Raw genomic sequence first — 22,511 nt, forward strand, 5'->3', positions numbered from 1 at the left:
CCTGGAGAGGATTAACCACCAGTGGCCTGTGTTCTGAGTCCCTGTCTTCAGGTTCCACCTTCTGATCTTGCAGGTGGCTCTGCCATCCATGCAGAAGGAAATGCTCTCTGCGTGCCCACTACATGGGATTTATTGCCCACATTCCTCAGCTGTGACACTTTATGTCAGAGCTATTGATGGACCATGTTTGTCAGTGGCTCCTCCTCCTTTAGTTTCCCCACAGTATCACGGGGAAGAACAGGATATCTGATAAAATGGGCATTCTTTCTTGTCTCTGTGTACAAGGAAACTGCATTTCCTCTCAAAGCACGCATGTTCTTTGGTCAGTGCACACTGGTGCTTACTCCTCTTCTAACCTCTGCCCTGTTATTTGCATCCTGTGGCAGGTCTCTGCATCTGCAGATAACAGTAAGGGTGATCAGCACGTGTCTGGTAGACCCTGTTTTGACCCTGTAAAGGCCTGTCTTCATAAGAGCGTCCCCTACCAAAGTGCATTACTCTTTACAGTTTCCAGGGTCTCTTTAGATTACAGCCCACTATTTTCCACTCCCCCATTTCCATGGAAGGAGAAACAACAGTTGTAAGTATTTAGTGACACACAGAGGCAAAGTCCTATATTATACCTGTCCATATTGAAGAGAACAATCAAATACTCAACATTTATCCTTTTCTATTTATTAAACATGGATAGCACTTTCTGTACAAGCCAGCAGCAGAATTCCCTTGAGGCAGGACAGTGCCAGTTAAACAGTCCCTTTGCCATCAAAAAATCCTAAATAACTCCCCTTACTATAGTCACAGTTTTCACAGAATACTCAGAACAGCATCATAACTGGTGACAAAGGCCTGCAATTTCCTTCTCAGACAACGCCCATAAACAAACGCTTAGTCTTCAACAAGTCAACAAGCTACGTTTCCTCCAGAATTTTCTTCATGTTGCACCGGAAAAGGCAGGGAAGGATTAAACTTTTATCATGCTGTGTGGCAGTTTTTCCCTCCCTTGACAGAATTGTGGGCTGTAGCACTTCCATTAGTCTCTAACTGTTAAGGAGCTGGACAATGCAGTGATTGCCACGGGAATAAGTGAGGGGACAGATGAATTTATCCAATTCAAATTGGGCTTCAGACCCAAGTCTAACCCAACTGTTGGCTGATTCCCCCTGTCTCTCAGGAATCTACTGAAATACTTCCACCCCAGCCTGTGAAAGTTCAAAGTCCTCCTTAGGATATCTGTGAATTCTGGAAATTGTTTATATCTTCATGGACTGCTCAACCCATAGGGCTCTCACTTTCCACATACCTTGTGTCTGAGTTGCTCCAGGTTGACGCAAATGAAAAACAGCCTTGCCTTTGAATTCCACCAAAATCATCACACACAGAGCAAATGTGAACATGATAGAATTTACCGAAGATTTGGGAGGTGAGTGGAATGACCAAAGACATTTTTACAACGCATAAAACTCAACAAGTTGGAATTGGATCCATGAGTATCACAATTCAAACACTGTGTTTGGCCACCCACCATGGAGTGGTTACTCAGACCCCTGCCTTCCCCAGGGCCAGCCTTTGGCCTCCTCCCTCTCTCCCCTACTCTCTCCACTTTTCACCCTTCAGGACTTCCCTCTATGGAGGCAACAGACATTCCACTGCTCACGTAGAAGAGCCTCTACTCTCTTCTCCGGGGTCTCCAGGTCTCAAGTGCTATCTAGGTGCTTATCAAGTTACTGACTTAAATGACAGACAATTCCTCTCTGAGGAAGATTTATAAGCTACTTTTTTTTTCTCTAGCCTCTAAATTGTCAGAGGGTAAACTGATCATCCCTCTGCCTAATGATTAAGATGATTTCTGGGTTGAGAAGGAGAAAGTAATGAACTTGTAGTCTTCTCTTTATGATGCCTCGTTTGGTATTTAGAGTCAGCCAGACATGAAGTTCTAATTACATTGCCCATTTTGTCCAAGATCTATATTCTTTTATGAAAAAAATGTCTTGAGACTTTCCAAAGTATAGGTTGTAGCTTGGCGGAAGCAATGTGGTGAATGGCAACACGGGGGTCTGAAAACTATGGCAGGTGACATCAGAAGTAAGACGGCCTGCCACCTCCATGGCAGGATTTGCAAGGCAGCAGGAAACCTATTTCCACCTTCCCCTAATTCCTGAAGTTACACATTTAGAGACAGATTCTTTATGTGAAGGAACAACCTCCGCTCAGTCTACTACTCCCTTGTAAGGTTGCCATATTGTCTAATTTCAATGATTAGCATATTAGTGTGAATTATTATCTAAGTCAGCAGTTAAGGAAGTTTTTTTAATATGGATGGGAGCGGAGCAGACAGGAGGCCAGCGAGGTTAAGAAGTGAGGAAAAATACAAAGGGGATAGGTGGTATTTCAGAGAGCCTGAGGGCAAGCATGCAGTTTATACATTAGAATCAGTCTGCTAATTGTTGGAATTGCTAGGGTCACACAATCTGGCACTCCTATTACTCATACTGGCTTTCTCATGCCTCAGAATGACCATTTTATGCTCTTTCTTCTCTCCTAACTTCTAGCAGTGGTTTTCCCTCCTGGAGAAAACAAAATAAATTAAATGGGAACATTCATCTTCCCAAACTCGGAAATTCCTTGCACCTGTACTACCCTTTTGGCTTTCCCTCTGGTTGGAGAGGAAACATGTTCCTGCACCTCCTGCTGGCCTCCCCTTCCTCCACTTGACTCTGGGCCCCATCCTCTCTCATTCCCCCACCTCTGGAGCATTCCTATCGACACATGACATATTTTAGAGTCTCTCTTTAACAACCTTTCTTTGACAAAATATCTTTCTCTCCCCATCTAAGGGGACCGAAGAACTGATTAAGTAGATTTTGTCTCCACTTCCTCACCCCGCCCCCACCTCTGGTCCCCAAATCAGGAAATCAAACTTCCTCCCCTGGTACTGCATCAAAGCTGTTCTTGTGTTGACCAGCAGGGCCTCATGTGGAATGTTCAATGGCCCCTTCGCTGTTCTCGTTGCCTTGACCTTGACCCAGCAGCACCATCAGACACAGCTGGCGCTCCCTCTGTGGAGCTCCATCTGCGGCATCTGTGGCTCCTGGCGTTCCTCCTACCCCAGCAGTCCCTTCTCCTCGTTCTCTTTGGTGGCCTCTCTTTCTTTGCCTGATCTCTAAAAGTGGGGGTGCCCCAGACTTGGCCTTGGGTCCAGCTGTCCTTTTTCAGCTGTACCTTCTGCCAGGGTGACCTCACCTCGTTCCACACCTGAAAGACTACTCCTGAATGAAGGTAAAAGACTGAAAGGGGTGGTATCTCACTGCCTTTACTGAAAAAATGACCAAAATAGTTCTTTTTTTCAAAAAGTTTGTGTCATGGACACTTTTGGCCCTCTGCTGAAACCTTTGGGCTCCTCTGAATAATGTTTTTAAAAACATAAAATTAAATACATAGGACTACAAAAGAAAACAATTATATTGAAATACAGTTATCACAATATTAAAACAGTGTGATTTAATGATATATTTACTTCTTTTATTAATCTATTCAATTATAAGAATTAGTGAGGTACATTTGATAACTATCACAATTTTAAGTGGTGATCAGCATAAACTAAATTTTAAGGATCTGAAGCATAGTAATAGGATATTACTCTTTTTTAAAGTTTTTTTTTATTAGAGAATTGTGGATTTACAGAACAATCATGCATAAAATACAGGATTCTCATATATTATCCCACCACTAACACTTGCATTGGTGTGGAAAATTTGTTCCAATTGATGATGACTTTTTTTGAATTGTATCATTTTTTTAGCAGTAGTAACATTTGTTACAAATGGTAAAAGATTATCAAAGTGGTACTATAACTATTGTCCATAGTTTACATAGGGGTATTTTTTTCTCCATTGACCTATTATTTGTTTTCTTTCATGCACGTTTTTATTTTATTACCTATTTACCCATTCATCGGACAAAGGGAGCATCAGTCACATATATTTTTACAATCACGTGGTCATGTGATAAAAGCTACACAGTTATATGATAATTATTAAAGATTAAGATTACTGGATTACAGTTCAAGAATTTCAGGTATTTCTTTCTGACTATTCTGATAAACTAGAAACAGAAAAGAAATATCTATATAGGGAGTCAGTAGTCATAATCATTTGTTAAATTCTAATTTCTCAGTTACACCTTCTTCCTCTCATTTGGTCATTCTCTCAATCTTCAGAGATATCTGGGCAATGACCATTTTAATGTCTTCATGCTGAAAAGGGTTGTTGACCTTATGGGGTGGAGGAATGAAACTGGTTAATGTTCTTGGAGAGACTGGAGCCTCTGGGTTTCAGGGCTTATCTGGTATAGGAATAAACTGGAGGCCTTAAATTTCTGAAAAAACAAACTTACTAAGTAAAACATTTATAAACTCTCAGATAGAGCCCATGGTATTCTTTAGGGTTTTCAGGAATACTTTTGGTTGGGGCTTGCATACTGTGGCAATTTGCATTATCTGGCTGAAGCTTGCATGAGAGTAACTTCCTGAATGACCTCTCAACTCTATTTGAAGTCTCTTAACCACTGAAACTTTATTTTGTTTTATTTCTTTTCCCCCTTTTGGACAAGAAGGCATTCTCAATCCCACAATGCCAGGGCCAGGCTCATTCTTGGGAGTCAAGTCCCATGTAAGGCGGACAATAGTGAGTTTATTTGCAGAGTTGACTTAAAGAGAGAGGCCACATCTGAGCAACAAAAGAGGTTCTTTGGGCTTGGCTCTTAGGCATAATTATAAGTAGGCTTAGCTTTGCCATTGCAGAAATAAGTTTCTTATGGGCAAGCCTCAAGATTGAGTGCTTGGATTATTAAATTGGGAGTCCTTAATGTTTGAGAGAATATCAGGAATTCCCCCAGCTGGGGAAATTTAGTAGTTCCACATTTTTTTTCTCCAGTCCCTCAGGGGGACTTTGCAAATATATACATTTTTATTTTCTGACCAAAATACTCAGGAATGTATCAGGGTATTATAATAACCTATACAGAGTTATTCTGTATCTCATTCTCTATTCTAGGTTCCATGTAATTAGGTTGTTTAAATACATCTATGATTTCTATTGAGGACAAAGTTACAAGTATTGCTAATACTGCTATGGTTTGTTACTGATGTTCCTTATTGAAGGAAACACTGAATTTCAAGTAGAAGTTAGTGAAAATAGAAGTGTATTATTCCCCCAAGTTCACAGACCTCTTGAATTTTATCTTTGTGGGATGCATGAACCTCAAGTTAAGGATGTATTTAAGAATGAAAGAAATTGAATACTCAAGAACTAACATTTGTTGTTTTTTAATGGCTAGGTGGGGTTATAAAGGAAAAGATAAATATTCAAATACCAGGTAACTGTGAAAAGGATGAAATTCAAACTTAAGAGAGAAACCCACAGAGGTAGCAGCCAGAAGCTGAACATGAACAGAACCCGGAAGGGGAGAGAGAAGCCATGAGAGGCCACCGCGTGCATTGCCATGACAGAGGAGCCCAGGAGCAAGGATCACTGGCTGTCAGCATCAGGAGATGAGTCTTTGGGAAGAAAGTATCACCTTATTGATGCTTTGACATGGACTAAGTCTAGCCTCAAAAACCGTGAGTCATAAATTCCCATTGTTTAAGCCAATCCATTGCATGGTATTTGCTTGAGAAGTTGAGGAATCTAAAACAGTGGCCTTATTAAGCAATAGGGTCTTTAAAGAGGTGACTATTTAAGATGAGTCCAAACTGGATTTAGGTGAGCCATATCCCAAAATGACTTGTATCCTTATAAGAGGAAATTTGGAGACAGAGAGAATGGCTTGTGAAGATGGAGACAAAAAAAAGGGGAAGTGTGGCTATGGAAGGAGATATTGGAATATTGCACCTATAAGCCAAGAAATGCCAAGGATTGCCAACAAACACCTGAAGCTAGAAGAGGCAAGGAAGAGTTCTCCCCTATGGGTATCAGAAGGGCCATGGCTCTGTGAATACCCTGGCTTCAGACTTCTAGGCTCCAGGATGATGACACAATAGATTTGTGTGATTTTAAGTCACTTCATTTATTGTTCTTTGTTTCAGCAGTCCTAGGTAGTTAAGATAGGAGTACAGAGAGGAACTCCATCATCTTAACCAAAGAGTGAAAGTAATTTCTAAGGAAGAGCTAGAAATCCTGGTGCATAATAGATGCTCAGTAAATTTCTGGGACCCACAATATGTGGGTGACATTGCAAAGCCAATATCACCTCCTATTCTACCAGAGAAGACCTTCCATATGGTAAAAATTACCTTCCTTCTCCAAATGCATATACCATCTCCCTCCAGAGTCATTGCTCTTGCTGCTTCGACTTTATGTCTGAAACTAAACGCTACTCTCAATTCTTTTGAGAAATGTATTCTTTAAAAACTGCCCTTTCAAGAATACATAACATGTCAGGCACAATGACAATGCTTGTTTCTGAAAGAAATCAGAAAAAGACTGGCCAACGCCTGTGTCTAAAAGGGATGACAATGGCTCTGAAATTCAGCCACGAGAAGTTCAACTCTCTGAGGAGACACACAGAGTTGGAGGCAGCAGTGGTGATAATGGAAAATGAAATACAAATGAAAATTAATCAAAATGTCTGAATTCAATGCCTTGGGGAAAAAATAAGAATGTGCCTATTAAAAGCATGGAGATGTGGAATGTTAAAAACTGAGAGGAGCCCATGTTTGAGTTTTGGGGAAATTAATATTTCATAATCAGCAAGATCTTGTTAGAAAAAGAACACCCCTTGTGGTGTTATTTCTAGTTATGTATTTTAAAGAAAAAAGAAGAGCATGTAATTTCCAGATACTGTACATATTGCTCAGTAAAACCAGCCTGTTCAACAAAACTTGCTTACATTGAAATGGATTGTTCCCTTTAGTAGCTTTCCCATGAATTCATTGGATTCCCTGTCTTCCCAGATCCAAGCCATGCCATTACTGGTAACGGAAATGCCAATAGTTTGGCTCCTTCTTTATTCACTTCTCTGTCTTATTTCATCCCAATATGCACAACCCAAGAGACTGACTGACCTTCTAGTTGACCTGGAGACAGGGAACTCTAAGGGGAGGTGCCCTATATTCCAGTCTGTGCTTTATGAACTTTTTCAAGAATAGACAGTGCAAAAGTTTAAAAGTGAAAAGCATTCACAGTGGCTGCTATTGCTTTTCAAAATGCCCAGGCATGGTGCAGACTGTCGCCTTTCTTTATGGGAGTTGCCCAGCCTTCCACAGTGCCCATGGTCCATCTGGGCACAATGAGGGGGTCCAGGGATCAAGTTCAAGGTCTTTCCTAATGACGTTGCCCTCTATTCACCAGAATCTGTCTCCCAGAACCACTAAACTATTTTTGGAACTCATACATAGTACACAAAACACAGCCACATATCAACAATTACATGATTATTCCAGGCCCACACCCTTTGAATCTGCCTCATGGGACCTGGAATACGAAGAGAGGGAAAACCCACATTTATTTTTAGTCTTTTCCTGAATTCCTCAAATGTCGTTGAGTTTTCCATTTTGTTTAGACCACTCAGATCTGGCCTTAGGCAGGACCTGTGCTTGGGACTCTTTATTTGGACCTGCTGGGGTCGCACTAAACGCGGCACTCCTATGACCTCTGACCCTCAAGTCACTTATGTCCTAAATGAGAAATGCTCCTGAATCATCCTGTCTTAAGTGCCAGACTCACCTCATGTATGGAGTTCCTGCCTGTGCAGTATTCATGTGTACCAACAGGAACAATATTAAATATAGCTCTATGTTTAATATCTTAAATTTACTGCGAATCATATAATGATTTAAGGAGAGAAAATCAGCTCCCTGAACCCACTAATACACATATATACATGTGCATGTGAACCTGTTCCCGCATCCCATTTCCATACACTTGTATCCTCGGCAACCTTGGAGTGAAGAAATCAACAGCCAGCACAGACCACTCTGGGGAGTAGAAGTCCCCCCACCATATCTTTTTTTTAATCTTTTCTTTTAACCATATTTGACTCCTGGACCAGCTCTTTTCTTTAACCACCCTCTCCTTTATATGAGAACTTATTTTTGGTAATAATCCTTATTTCTTGATTCATCCCTTAGTTTTGAAACAGTGATCAAAAAGAGAAAACGTTCCCCTTTTACAGTATTATTTTCAGTAAAACATTTAAGACTGAACTAAAATTTGCACTCACCAAATAAAAATATCTTACCTTGCAGTTGCTCTCTTATTTGATGTTTTAAACTTCAAACACATACTAAAAACTTCAAGAGGCTACATAGAATGTCAGAATTTCAGTAATAACTACCATTATCTGTCTTTATCACCACCACACCCGCATTGCTTATTTTTAATCTACTGCCCATTTGCAGAAATAGGACATACTGTAGGAGCCACAGATGCTTTCAAGCAAGTTCCAAACCTTGAGGAACTTACTCTTGAAACAAATGTGTGACTAAGTCCCTCTGGGCAGGAGCTAGCACTATATCTAGAATTCTACAAATTAACTTCTACATAGAATACAATGCTTATTTGATGATAAGTACTAAAAACATGTTAATTAGAACCTACATTACATTATTAAAAGTCACCAGTAATGGTAGCAATTGTTTAGAACTTGACCAACAAAAACATTTTTTTTACAGGGCAGGGTTCGGGAATCGAACCTGGGTCTCCGGCAGGGCAAGTGAGACCCCTGTCACTGAGCTATGGTTGCCCACCCACCACAAAAGACTTTTTAGGAGGAGTGAGTATTTTATGACTAATGTGGTTTAGAATTGCTAGCACATGGTGATTATAATAACAATTTTTTAAAGGCTTTCAGTTTCATTATTGATTTTAAACTCTCTACAGTGTACGACCTATTGTCTGCACCCTTAGGATCCTCATATTCCAGAGCCCCTCTCAGAAGCTCTTCTTTCAGACACGGAACACCTTTGTTTCACAGAGGGTCCCTCTATTCTCTTTTCCTAAGCCTCATCCATTTTAACTGAGCGCAGCCCTTTTCGGAACAGAGACCCCAAGAGGGTGGAGGAAAGACTTGCCAACCGCAAACGGAAGTGGAGAAAGAGTCCATGGAAGGGGAAACTCACGAAGGCATTTCCCATCTTCTCCAAGGGAAGCTCAACTTGCCTTTCTCGCTTCCCCCAAGTCCCTCACCTGCTCCTGATTTCAGCTCCATCTGGAAACATCTCCCCAACCTAGAGGAAGGAAAGGCTGCATACTTTTCTTTGTCGGTACAGTTTCAAACCCAGGGCCATCTGAAAAAGAAACCAGGGTAGTGTGTAGTACTGACCCTGGGTCAGAAGGGAAACAAGCTTTGACTCCTCTTGACCCTGAGGGAAGGAAGCAGGAAGCCCTGCTGGGGAGGGGGGATAGGGGGCTTAAGCAGCCCTCAGGGAGGGGGGAGCTGTCCTACTACCTCCTGCCCCACCCCCTCCCTAATCAGGAACATGAATGGATCCCTCTGTAACAGTTTTCCACACCTCTCTCAAAATTAGAAACCTTGCCTTACACAAGAAACTATCCTAATGGCTGTTGACAGCATGCCGGGCCCCAAACGCTCCTCACAACTCTATGAGAAAAGAACCAATATCATTTCTAATTTGCAGATGAAGAAACCCAGAAAAGCTGAGCCCAGAGCCACCTCTTGTCAGTAGTTTTACTCCCTGCCTAAACACCCTGTTGGGATGGGGGTTTGGCTGGGGGATCCACCCCCTCCAGGGACACTAGCACCCTTAGACACCAAAATATCAAGCTTCTGGTAGCTGCAGTTGCGATTGAGCTAGAGGCCTGACGCAGAGCCCACCTACTGTCGATGAGATCCAGCTGCTCGCAGAAACTGATTTAGAGAAATCAGTCTCTGACTTTCTGGATGATTTATTAACATAATTTGTGCATAATGCAGAAGCTGGGTATCTTCTTGTTCTTTTATTCCAGAGCTGTTCCTGCCCCTCAAAAATATCCCTTCCCATGAAAGCATTAGTGAGCAAAGTTGACATTAGTCAGATACAGTCATATTAGAAACATCATACACCCTAGGAAACTGCTTAAATTCTCCTTCAACATTTCTCTTCTTTAAAGCTATGTATGCATTCATTCCTTTACTAAATACTCCCTGAAAACCAGACATTGTTCTAGGATCTGGGCATGAGCAGTAAGGAAGACAACTGCCCCTTAGAAGTTCACATTCTAGCTGGGGAAGGGCGTGGCCAGCCTCTACTCTCAGGGCCATCTTTAGACTTCTCTGTCCTGCTTTGTGCCTGAAGGGTCGTCTTATCCTCTGGGAAGGCAACAGAAAGTACCAGACAATGGGGGATCCCAGCAGGTGGTTGGAAGAGTCATAAGAAAGAATTCTAATGATTTACTTCTCTCCTTTCCAGCCAGGCTGCAGTCTGTGGCACCTCTGCCTTGGGCCACAGATCCTGGAATATTTCCTCTCTCCTGGAGTTGCAGATTTCTTGTGATCGCTAAAGATAGCCCCTAATGTTTATTAAGGAAGGGCCGTAGCTCAGCCCAGAACTAACCCACCACAAGTCCAAAACTATCTTGATAACCCAACTCGATCTAACTAAAGTGAGCCCCCCTGACATGCACAGTAGTTAGACTTTAACCTGTAAGTCACCTATACCTCGTAATAATACTAAACATCACACCCAACATCATGTTAAGACCACCCTTTTCTTACATACGTTCTGTGATTAAGCATATAATCAATCTATGCATATTCAATAATTAGATCACCCCCTAATTATGACTTTTGGAGCCATTGTGCTCATTATCCTAAAACCTGCCAATCTTATGCTATAAAACTGCAGTTTGGGGAGACAGATTTTTGGACCAATAAGCCTTTTGACTTCCTGCTTTAAGTCTAGCAATAAATTCTTTCTTTGAAACCCTGGTGTCTCAGGAATTGGTCATATGAGTGCATGGGGCAGAGAAGCCACCGACTGTCCGGTAACATGCGCATGTGCACAGCTGCTATTTTATATGGATGCATAGGGAAAATCTCACTAATAGGGTTCCATTTGAGCAGTGACCCAAAGTAAATGAGTGCAGGGCCCATGTGACTATCTGAGGAAAGAACATTCCAGGCAGAGAGAAAGCAAGTGGGAAGACCCTGCTTCTCCTGTTTGAGGAATGTTGAGGAAATAGTGTTTCTGAACTGCGTGGGTTGGGGAGCACGGAAGATGTGGGGGGCAGCGAGGGCATGCCACTCTGGTAGTGGAAGTGATGAAGATCAAGTCCCTCTTGCTCCCATGGCACTGAGGATCCCCTTTATGATCCTTATCCCAACCCTACCAGCCCCGCTCATTCAGGACCCATGCTATTGGATTTTACACTGGTTCCACAATTTTTCTTATCTGTATTAATCATAGCAGTTAAGGCCTTGGTAGCTCCTACCTTCAAACATACATCTCAATCCTTCTGAGCAAAGTGCCCTCCATCAGTTATTATCCTAGTCCCAAGGCAAGGTTAGGAGTTTTTAATAATCAGAAATGTTTTCTATTAAGTGTAATTTATGAACAAACATGGTTTACAGTTTAAGTCTGTGTGTTTGGAAAGCAGGTACACTCTTCAACCCTGGGAAGCATGCAGAGCAAATTCCAGGGCTTGCTCTGTAAATTCTTGCTAAAACAATGACAATGCTCTGGGTGCCTTATAAAGCATCATGTATATAAAGATAAAATGTTGTCTATATCTATTCGTTTGCTCTTCCGAGTATCTAGAACGCCAAAGAGAATGAACAACTTTTATGTTTGCTGTCAAAAAGGAAATTCAGGTTCTGGCAGAGGAGGCCACAGGGAGTTAGCCATCCCCTAAGTCATTAATGAAACCTCAGTGCCCACCTGCTTCTCTGGCTCTTCCCACAGTATGAGGGAACATCTTGGTGTGTGGGGACCAGCGTTTCAGACCAGGTCACAGTGATTCTCACCGGTAGGATGCTCAGTCAACCCACAGGGTTTGCACAGAACAAGACTTCTAGGCCCTGCCTACAACATTTTGCCCAGAGTATCAGGGTGGGGGTCTGGAGTTTTCCTTATAAACAACTCCTCAGGCAACGTTTTGTAAATTAAATTTTGAAAACCACTGATGTGAAGACCATCATACAGATTCTACCACAAAAAAAAAAACTTCACAGGGAGCCTATACCTCTCCCCAGAACTTTCCTTTCTTTTCCATTCTTTCAAGTTTTTGATTATGCAAAGTAAAGGTCTCAAGGGCTGATTGTTTTCCTCTATAATTAGTGATTCTTGCCCATACACAGGGTGAGAATTTTGCTTTAACATGTTCAGTTGAGTGCCCAGATTCAGGATATCTGCATTGTGTGCAAGCAAAGCTGCAGCTGGAGTTGAACCTGAATTGGGCACAGAGGTGATGAGAGGGCACCAGGAAATGGCAGGGGGTTAGCTGTACCATGAGCTTGTGAAGGGGCAGAATAAAGAAAGGAATTTTGTTGTCTAAACCCAATTGGTGTATTTGGTAGTCTTCTATTATGTTTTCACTTCAAAATATGCCAACTAAAATTTCTATGTGAAAATTAAACAAATGAGGGGAAAGAGCAAGTCAATAAGTTTGTCTCTTTGGCTTAATGAAAGTAATTTTTTCTTTATTTCTTTTCACACAATTACTGTGAGTTCCAATTATTTTTAGTAACTTTTCTTTGAACTCATGGTTTCAAGGCTAAAAAGTGACTTTCAGTAAAGAGACCATTTCGGTTGTGAGGCTATGGAATGGGGTGGGAGGGTGCCAATGGATTCATTTCACTGGTAAAGTAAGGTGAAAAAATGTGAAGCATTGAAAAATTCTTAAAACATAATAAATTAACCTATTTCTTCTATAGGGAATAGAGGTGGTGAATGGAATTGACTCTTCTCTGGATAAATGAGGACCTCAAGATGCTTTCAGATATTCTGAATATCTGCATTTCAGTACTACAGTGAAGGTTGGGCTACTGAACTGATTATAAAACAATCACATGGACTTGTTTTCTTATGATTTACAATTATTTCAGCTCCTGGTACACTCAGTTTGATTTATCACTGACTTGGGTTTTAGATTGTTAATTTGGCCACTTACTATTTTTCACATCAAATATTATTTTCTTCTAAATCTCTGGTGTGAGAAATTTAGTTTGTGACCATGCCATAAAAAAAAAAAAAAAAAAAGATAAGAGTGGGCCATGGTGGCTCAACAGGCAGAGTTCTTGCCTGCTATGCCGGAGACCTGAGTTCGATTCCCCGGTGTCTACTGATGCAAAAAAAAATTTTTAAAAAGAAGTTTTTGGTAAGCAAAGAGAAAAAATAAATGTGCAGGATTCTTTCTTTCCTACCCATCCTTTCAATTCTCCTCTGTTCTTGGTGATTTGGGATTTCCCAGCTAATAGGAAATAACTCCCTTACCTACCAAGGAGGAAATAATAGCCCTTAGGATATATTTTGGCCTTTGCCAGTTGGCCACCCTCAGAGACACAGCTCTATTTCCACATTCACAGCCCATTCCACAATGACTCAGATTCAAACCGTTCTAAAATGTAGAGAAACTTGCTCAAGAGGCACTGCTCTAAAACCCTTCAAAGGGGCAAAGTTGACTCAGGTATTCTTGCTCTGGACAGTATGTGAGTTCCTGCTTTGCAGGTAAAGGAAAGTTTCCAAGGGCTGATATTTAAAACTTCAAAAGACCCTTAGGAATTGTCATCTCTTGACCATTACAGGTCTACATGAACCAAAATATTAGGAATATTTGGGTTCGATTTTCTTAAACTATACAATCCTAAGGATCATTATAGCAAAGAACATAAAGGATTAAGTAATTCCTTCTCCCAGGAATTTTCAAATGTCATGTGGCCTAGGAACCACCCAAGGAATTTTGGCCAAGTTCCTGGATTCACGCTCAGAGATTTTGATCAGTAGACAGCAATGGTTCTTAAAGTGTGGCCCACAGACCAGCACCATCAGCACCACCTAAGAACCTGTTAGAAATACAAATTTTTGAGTCTACCACAGACCTTCCGAATCTAAAATTCTGGGGGTGGGGCCCAGTAATAAGTGCTTAACTTTCCAGGTGCTTCTCATATGCACTAAAGTTGAATAACCACTGAAATACAGCATGATTATTTTCACCACATCAGTTTTCATTTTGAGAAATTACTGATGCTGGTTCCCACCCTAGGCCAGTAGGATGAGAACCTCTGCATACAGTTAGAGAAACACTGATAACGAGATGAACTGCTGGATTAGTTCATAAGATCTGTCTCGTCTCCCACATAATTATTTTCATCTAAAACCCTTAATTATTAGGGATTCTAACTACACATCCACTTTCCCACATTCCACTCCTTTCTTCTCATCTTACTCTCACCTCTATGAACTCCCTTAGTGCCCTGCAAGCACTATGTTCTCCAAGCCTCTCCCTGGAATTGCCTCCTTCTGTCACTTTCTCTGGGTTACCTCTTACTGTCCTTCAAGGCCTAAGTCAAAGTCATTTCCTACAAGAAGTGTCCTTTGACTCCATCTAGCTCTAGTTGAGTTGACACTTCATCAGCTCATTTCCCTCCATTGAGACACTTGTCACACTGCTATGAATGTGTATTTATGTTTTCTTCACTGCCCTGTGAAGCCAACCCCCCATCTCATGCCCCTGTGGGAACTTGTTTGTCTATTGTTGCATGCCTAGCACCTAGCACAGTGTTCAGCACATAATAGGCAGGTACTCAATCAGTATTTGTTACCAGTGAATCTGTGAGGTAGTAAATTTTAGATGTACTATTGGGGGTTAAGTGCATGGGCTATGGGACCAGATTGCCTGGCTTCGAATCCTAGTTCCAACGCTCACTAGCAATATGAACTTGGGCAAGTTAAATTTACCTCTCTGTGTCTTAGTTTTCTCATCAGTGATTGGAGATAGTGTTTCAAGGACTATATAGGGTTTAGGGCTACATTAAAGTACTGGGCCTCAATGCTAACATCAGAAAGAATCAGAGAGTTCTAAGGTGCTTCTGCAGTTAGAAGCACTCACATAGGACACTTTCTTTTATTATTCTCATTCATTCTCTTGTTTACTCATTTGCTCTGTCTTGGTCTCAATCTCTTTCTTTCTTCTAGGGAAATCTGCTTATTTCTTCTTGAAGCTTCTCTCTTTTTTTCTTTCAATGCTAGTTCTCTACAATCCCATGTTGATAATCCTTAGAAGTATATGTGTGTGAATGTTGCTGTGATTTGGTGGTTTAGTTTTTGAGGTTAAAAATAAGGCTAAATTCCCTTTTAAAGGACTCCAGTAAGCTAATTAAGACCCACCTTGAATGGATGGAGTCACATCTCCATCTAATCAAAATGTCATACCTACAACTAGAAGGGTCATATCTCTGTGGAGACAATATAATCAATAGGGTTTCCACCCTACAATATTGAATCAGAATTAAAGGAATGAATTTTCTGGGGTATATAACACTTTCAAACTAGCATATCTGGTATGTCTCTTATTATCATCCTTTGCAACTTTGTTTTCAGTGGCATTTTGAGTTTTAAATTTGTAAACTGTACATAGCTGGATTTTGCTTTAACAAAATCTGAAAATAACTTTCTTCTAGTAGGAGAATTTAATCTATTTACATTTAAAGTGATTCTTGACGTGTTTATTTCTGCCACTCATTTTACATTTATGTTTTCTATTCATCGGGTTTGTTTGTTTATATGTTGATTAAAGCAAATCTGTTTAATCTTATAAAAAAATGAAACTAAGGCTATCAGTAAAGAGGAAATAAATATTAGCTAATTCTTGTAACTATAGTTCTTATTTTTTAAGGAAAATCCATTGCAATAAATAAAGCCTATATGTCCCTTAAAGTTGTAATTTATGAATTTATTGATTTAAGATGATTCTCAAGTAAAAAGATAAGGAAATAGATGTCCTAGATTTAGTAATTTACATCAGTTGTGAAACTTAAATATACAAACAATAGGCAGAAATGCCTGGTAAAGTCAGGAGAACTTACTGACAGTGTGTGGAAAAACAGATGATTTTATAGAAACTCATCAAGGGTAGAAGAGGTTTGAGCTTTAGTTATGTGTCCAGATACATTAGTAGTTTTGTTATGCATTTACATTTTAAAAATCTTATTCTGCACTTTACCAATAAATTACTACATATTCATACACTGGACAAATGTTTGTGAGCCCCTACTTTGTGCAGACTACTGTCTTAAGTGCTGTAAAAATTAAATCATATGGTAACACAACATGATGAATGAAATTAATACTACTGAAATTGTCCCTTGAAACTGGTTAAAACGGGGATGGAGAGAAGTAAATTATCCACGGGTTTCCCAAGCTCACAAAGTCTATTGTCGTGGTTGTCGTTGATGGTGACACTATTGTTGCTATTATTATTATTATTTTTTTACATGGGCAGGCACCGGGAAGCGAACCCGGGTCCTCAGGCATGGCAGGTGAGCATTCTTGCCTGCTGAACCACCGTGGCCCGCCTTGTTGCTATTATTAATTGCTATCTTTTATTGAGAGCCAGCCCCATCACAGGGTCTGTATTGTATGCTTTTTGCATGTGATGTCACTTAATTCTCACAACAATCTATGCACTCGTGTACTTTTCCCATTTTAGAGAGGGAGGCTAAGAAAGGTTAAGCAACTTGTCAAGATTCATTTAAAAACTACAAAAATTGATGATTACACCAACTGAAAAATGTGAAGCAGACTCTGAACCCCAAACTCAGCTCTGACCCTTATACTATACTGTGCTCCAAGACCTGCTGCAGAGACATAAACAAATGAAAAGTTAAACGCTCAGTGGTGTGAAAGATGGTACAAAGCGTTATAGCATTGTCTTCCAAATGTGTGGCCCAGACAACGGTTACAAATTTAGTAGGAGAAGTGACCTTATAAAGATGAGCCCAGATTGCCAAAACATTAATATACTCAGAAGTATGCAGGGAGGGGCCCCTTAAGCCACTGGTATAAACACTTTTCTAAACACAAATTTGTAGATACCTTCTAAATGTTGTTACTTGTACATGATTAAGAATTCTATGAAAGAACATTTAGGGTACTGTAACTTTGCTTCCCATCTCCTACCTGTCTCCATTCTTACCCTCCACTCCCACGGACTCTGATGCAATAGGCCTAGGTGGAGCCTGGAAATCAGGAGCCCAGCCAACTGATCTACCGGTGGTCTCTGGACCACACTTGGAGAAAACACGCTTTGCCTCTCCCCTATTTTATATGTCATTTACAGTCTTATTATATTAACATATTATATTTATGTTTTATATTTATACATAATAAAAATAAATATTTTTAAAGAGAAAATATTTTAAAAGATAAATAGCAGTTCACGTATTTTTTCTTCATAGCCCAATGGAAAATCTAGCCTTATGCCCACCACCCAGAGTTTGGTAAGCTTCTGGTACTGTCCTCAAAGACCCACCTCTTCCAGACATACTCCTTGGACACAGGAGGCTGGATGGCTTCTGCACTGACTCAGGGTTCAGGCTCATTCTCCTGTGATCACCATGATTCTCCTTCAGGCAATTTGGCAAAACAACCTTGGGGGCTTTGAAAGAGGAGTAGACACGTTCTGCAGGTGCAGCCATGGAAAGTTTACACAACCCCATCATCTACAGTGAAGTGGGAACCTTGTCAAAATATTAGTGCTGCTACACCATGGCAACCCCACTTCTGGTGCACAAAAATACTCTCTGTCATTTATGACACATTCACAAATTCTCTTTCAGTGGCAATTTAAACACAGCATGAAGTCTTAGTGTTCATTCATTTCTGCTTTTACACAAGGATTGAAAGTTCAAACAGGAAGTCAGAAGAATTGTGTCAGTGATTTAGACATTGAGAAGAGCAGACTAAATTTTGTGAGTAGACTAAATGTGAGCAGGTTAATCTAAAAAGTTAAAGTAAAACAAAAATTTATTAACACATCCATCCCCAAAAGAGTTTAAGGTATTATTTCAGTTCAAGGATAAGTTGACCAAAATGTCTATCATTTGCTAAATGAAATTTTGCATTCCTAACTCTTTGATCAAACATTTTTATTGAAGACCTAATGTACCAGGTACTATGCTTGGGGCTAAGACTAAAAAGATGAATAAGATGCCATCACTACCTCCTAGGGAAAGACACAAGTGAACAATTATGGGGAATACAAATATAAAAGACACTATGATGGAGGCTTGGATAAAGTGCTGTGAAGACTCTAAGAAGAGAGACCAATTGTGCATACAAATCTGCTGCATAGTATGGTGACTTTTAAAATGGACTTTGGAGGATAAATAGTTCTCTTGATAGAGAAGGAAGGAAAGAGAATGTTAGACAGAGGAATGGCCTTCAGGAGGGAGAATGTGTAGACAGAGGAGAGAAGGTGGTCCAGGTCATGGCCATTAGGAACTTGAGGTTACAGCAATGGGAAAGGATTTTGTAAAACTGAGAAGACACAACTGAAGAAGTAGGAGGACAGCCAGGAGACCATGGTGTCCCAGAAGGCAGGAACAAGGCTATACAAGATGGTAGTACACAGTGGCAAATGTTATTGAAAACAAAGTGAATTGGATTTGGGGACATGGAGGCCATAGAGAATCTTGGCAAGAGTGGTCAGTCACTTAAGTGGTAGGTGATTGTTTGGGATGGTAGAGGTGGAAGGAAATGGGAGATTAGGATGGTTTGCAGGGTGAATGGCTGGTGGTTTAGCAATGAAAAGGGAAAAAGAGGAATAGCTAGAGGGGAATGTGGTTCTGGTGAAGAGCTACTTCTCCTGTTGTTTTAAGATGGGAAGGACCTGAGCATAATTAAATGATAATGGAAAGAGCCAACAAATGGGGAGCATAGTGAGGTCATTGGGAGAGTGGGAAGGGGTGAGAAATGAGCTCTGGATGCTGAGGAAAGCCATCTCTTCCCTTAGTACTGGAGAGGAGGAAGAGATGGGTGTTGAAGCAGATTCTTTTTGGGATGGTGGTGAGAGGCCAAGGGAGTCATTTCCTCTGGGAAAGTAAAGCGTTCTCCTGAGAGTGAGTTGTGTGTGTGTGTGTGTGTAAATGTACAATATGCTCCTGAATTGTTGAATCATTCTGCAGGTAGAACTTCTGCTTTCCCTTGATGCCTAATAGAGTTCCGTAGAATATGCTCAATAAATAACTCTTGGCCTATTGAAAGATCTTTCAATTCTGCTTTAGCCAGCTAGCAAACACTAGAGGGGAAATACAGCCATAATTCTGGGAGGGCCTTGTCCTAGAGAGAAGGAACTGAAGTCATGTCATCATTTTAATTTGGAACACATTTTATGAAAAAGAAAGTGGAAATATTAGTGGGTCTGAACAGTGGTTGGGTGAATGCTATGGCATTAGATGAAAAAGCTTTCAAAATGAAATCGGTCTTATCACAGACCTTCTCTCCACAAACACACACACACATGCATACACTTGCACATGCCACATAACCCAAGTCCAAAAATCAGTTTACTTCTCTGATGGCTGAAAGCCTCTTTTTCAGTGATGTGGGGACACAGGAGCTATGGACAAGAGAAAGGGTTAAGTAAGGATCTCTAATAATGCTTGAACTTGTTCTTTGAGGAGTAACAAAGAGAGGAAGCACAGCCTTTGTGGAAGGAAATTCCCAGGCCCCACTTCGGACGTTCACAACCTGCCCTGTGAACCCCTGAGGGGTGGTCTGATAATAAACACTTGCAAACAAAACAATCCATAAAGGCATTTTACTAACATTCTTGCATTTTCACCAAAGGCTTAGAACACCTTTTCCTGTGTCTGCAGCCTCGGAGGGGGCCTGACATCCACCTGCTGGCAGGGCCCAGCCAGCCTGCCCCATTCGTGCTGTGTTTGTACGTGCAGGTCTCCCTGGCCCTTAGGGTTTTGATTACTCTGGAATGGGGTTGGGGTAGCTGGAGTGGAGATCACAAACTGGGCTCAGGGCACACGTGGTACTCTTGTGTGCAGACCTGATTACTTCTTCATCGTGACCCCAGACATAACCCTGAGCATCGTGATCTTGGCTGATAACGCAGTTGCCTTCCCCAGGAGTGGTGAGAGCTTGACGAAACTCTGCTAGTAAAGTGGGCCAATTAAGTAACAAATTGGCCTTCTTCATTTCAGTGACCAAAACAAAACAACAACAACAACTACAAAATCCAGAGGCTTGATGATAAATTCTTCTACAGTAATTTCTTGGAAGGAGCGCAAAGCCCATTAGGGACACAATGCAAAATCCTCAAGCAAAAGTCTAGTCTGGGTCAGTTTATTCGTAATATTGTAACTTATTTTTAGTTTTTTTAGTATCTTAACTTATTTATCGTGAAAATATCTGAATAAGTTAACAACGATGTGAGCTTCATTGCATTCTTTTTTAAAAATTTTTTGTTTTGTTTTGTTTTTATTTGTTCTTTTCATTGCATTCAGTGTTAGATGAATAAATTGAGGATCAGCAACCGGCCTGGGATCATGGCAAAGTTCAAGGTGATTCAGGTGCATGATGCCTGCTCTCAGGGCTGTATGTGGGGCTTTGTACATGTGCATGCATGCGTTTTTCTTCCTGTAATACTTTCAACAATCCTTTTATTAATTGCAAACTAAGCCAGCAAGGATCCTTGCCCACCTTCCCTGTTTGAGACTAGAGTTCACTTCACAGCGTGAGTGAGGCTAAGATCCTCCGCTACCAATAGAATGCTCGGCCTTTAGTTCTGAAATGGCATCACTGGTCTTGTGATATTTTTAGATGAAGGAATCATACCTGTCTACACATTTGCATCTGCTCAGAGCTGGCGGATGACCTTCATCTTGACCCCCGAACTCTAGACCACACAGCCTGAGAGGACAGGTTCCAGATCTCACTTGAGGCGGGGCTGACTTGAGCCTCCACTCGGACCTCCTTCTGCCCTTTGTACTGTAACAATGTGCGGAAACTCAGCCTTGTTAGAGGAAATTCCCAGGGCCTTAGTTTGGACATTAGACAGTTGCTTTACTGTGCTGGGCAGGCTGTTGTGCATCTAAAAATAAACATGCGGGTCTGCAGGGATTTCTACGATTTTGCCCTGCACCACTGGTTATATTTCAAAGGGATTTAAAATTTTTTGTTTTCAAAAAAGGAAGTCTAGGCGAACCTGGAGAATAGAATAGATTGTAGTTGGTTTCAAGTTGACAAAATGTAGCATTCACTAACACCCATTTTTGTTGAAAGGCTTGTTGCTTTTTACCCAAGAATTTCAAAGCGAATTGAAGAAAGCAAAGGCATGTACTCAGGTGCTTCACAAGCATCTGCAGAAATATGTGAGGGTCCAAAACTGCAAGACCAACCTGTTTTTCAGGGCACAGGCAAGATAAAGTGTTAGCAGAAATCCCTGGGGCAGCCTGGAGCAGTTGATATGTGCAGGGCCCACCTAAGCTAAATTTTCCCTTTCTCTAAGCCTCCGGGTCCTCAGCAGGCAGAGAAGCTATTATTTATGTGGCTCTGATCATTTAGCAGGGAAAAAAAAAGAGGTGGGTGAAAAGCAGTGGCCAATGAACTTGACTCCAAGCAGGCTGACAGCTTCAGGCCACGCTTTCCTGTTCCCAAAAGTCAATTATCACATGCACAATCCCTGAAATTTAGAGGATGGGAAAACCATTTATTTTTCACCATTACTTGTTCTATTTTTTTAGTGGCAAATAATACATATGCATGTAGTAGTGTTTCCATTTTATAGATAGAGCAGAAAATTGGGGACAAAGCTCTGAGTCTTGTTGTCACTTGCTTGATTCTACTTTGGTTGAAAATGTACCAAAAAAATGTGGCAATGGTCCATCCAGTGGGAATATGCTTGCAGCAAAAGAGATAACCCAGAATCTAGTTAAAGAGTAACCCAAAAAGAGAGGTTTGGAGTGAACTTTTCCCTCCTCATTGTTCTCATTTCTTTTTTGCTTTTTCCTGGAAGTCCAGCCTAACTCTATTGTTGCTGTAAAGAACATATTTTAAAATTAGTGCAGCAGATAGGTGCTAATAAAAAAAATCTGTGATGGTCATTTTCTATCTTGATGTGTTCTTTTTTAACCTTCATTCAGTGGCTTAAATTGGGGCACTTACGTCATGAGACTCCTCATAACTCTGAGCTGGAAAGGACTTTAGGGGTCATTGACCGGACACCACCACCTCGTGCGGGCATCCCTTTGGGAACACCCCGGCCTCTGGCTTTCCAGGGTGCTGGACCACTGCCCAGGACAGGGCGTACACCATGCCAAGAAGCAGTTCACTCATTTTCAGACAATTCTGATGGTGGGTAAATCCTTCCGCACATTGAGCTGAAGCCTGTTACCCTAAATTTCCATTCATCCATCCTTTTCCCACATAGAACAGCCTTCAGATTTTTGAAGCGCAGCCCTTCTGTGCTGCAGGACTTACTGCTCACTCCAGATGCCCCCCTTTCAAGTCTTCTGCAAATGATGGTTATCTCATTTACACTACCTTGGCCAGCCTCTTCTTTCAA

The 22,511-nt window shown here is 41.1% G+C and overlaps 1 protein-coding gene across 6 annotated transcripts in view; it reads right to left on the reverse strand.

The window, feature by feature from the left end:
- The window catches only part of ADGRF5 (adhesion G protein-coupled receptor F5), a 101,834-nt gene that overhangs the window by 74,762 nt on the left and 4,561 nt on the right, over positions 1–22,511 (reverse strand). Inside the window, exon 1 of one of the 6 annotated variants that reach the window (XM_077162000.1) lies at positions 17,463–18,537. The exons of the other annotated variants lie outside the window; for them this stretch is intronic. The gene's annotated coding sequence lies outside the window, so the exon portion shown is untranslated. Of the gene's footprint in view, positions 1–17,462; positions 18,538–22,511 lie in introns of those variants that run through there. 6 annotated transcript variants of the gene reach the window in all.

Source organism: Tamandua tetradactyla, chromosome 5 (genome assembly GCF_023851605.1).
Source record: "Tamandua tetradactyla isolate mTamTet1 chromosome 5, mTamTet1.pri, whole genome shotgun sequence".
Taxonomy (NCBI): Eukaryota; Metazoa; Chordata; class Mammalia; order Pilosa; family Myrmecophagidae; genus Tamandua; species Tamandua tetradactyla.